The following is an 831-nucleotide window of genomic DNA, read 5'->3' as shown; positions in this document are numbered from 1 at the left end:
GAGATATTTACAGATTTCATCTTCAGGTTCTCCATCAGTTTGGAGCAAAGAGTTTTTCTATCCAGTCAACTTTCCAGAGTTTCTGAGATCATTCATGGACATTCTTTCCAAATCTGAACTGTGTATGCTAACATTAGCATTAGCTGCTACTATGGATGCTACATTAGCATTAGCTCATACTGCGAACACAGACATTAGCATTAGCTGCTACAACTTTAACACTGAGATGCTATTATAGGCTTCAATAGCTTCACTGACATCAGCCATTTTGTTTGTTCTGCCTCACCTGAAAAATGATGATGATGATGATGATGATGATGATGATGAAGATAATGTTGATGATGAAGATGAAGAAGATGATGTTGATGATGAAGATGATGATGAAAATGGTGATGATGATGATGAAGATATTGATGAAGAAGATGATGATGAAGATGAAGAAGATGATGTTGATGATGAAGATGGTGATGATGAAGATGTTGATGATGATGAAAATGGTGATGATGATGAAGAAGATATTGATGAAGAAGATGATGATGTTAATGATGATGATGAAGATAATGATGAAGAAGATGATGATAATGATGATGAAGAAGATGATGATGATGTTAATGATGATGATGAAGATGATGTTAATGATGATGATGAAGATATTGATGAAGAAGACGATGATGAAGAAGATGATGTTGATGATGAAGATGGTGATGATGAAGATGTTGATGATGATGAAAATGGTGATGATGATGATGATGATGAAGATATTGATGAAGATGATGATGAAGAAGATGATGATGATGTTAATGATGATGATGAAAATGGTGATGTTGATGA

Source organism: Xiphophorus hellerii, chromosome 7 (assembly GCF_003331165.1).
Source record: "Xiphophorus hellerii strain 12219 chromosome 7, Xiphophorus_hellerii-4.1, whole genome shotgun sequence".
NCBI lineage: Eukaryota > Metazoa > Chordata > Actinopteri > Cyprinodontiformes > Poeciliidae > Xiphophorus > Xiphophorus hellerii.
Note: the sequence above shows the minus strand (reverse complement) of the source record.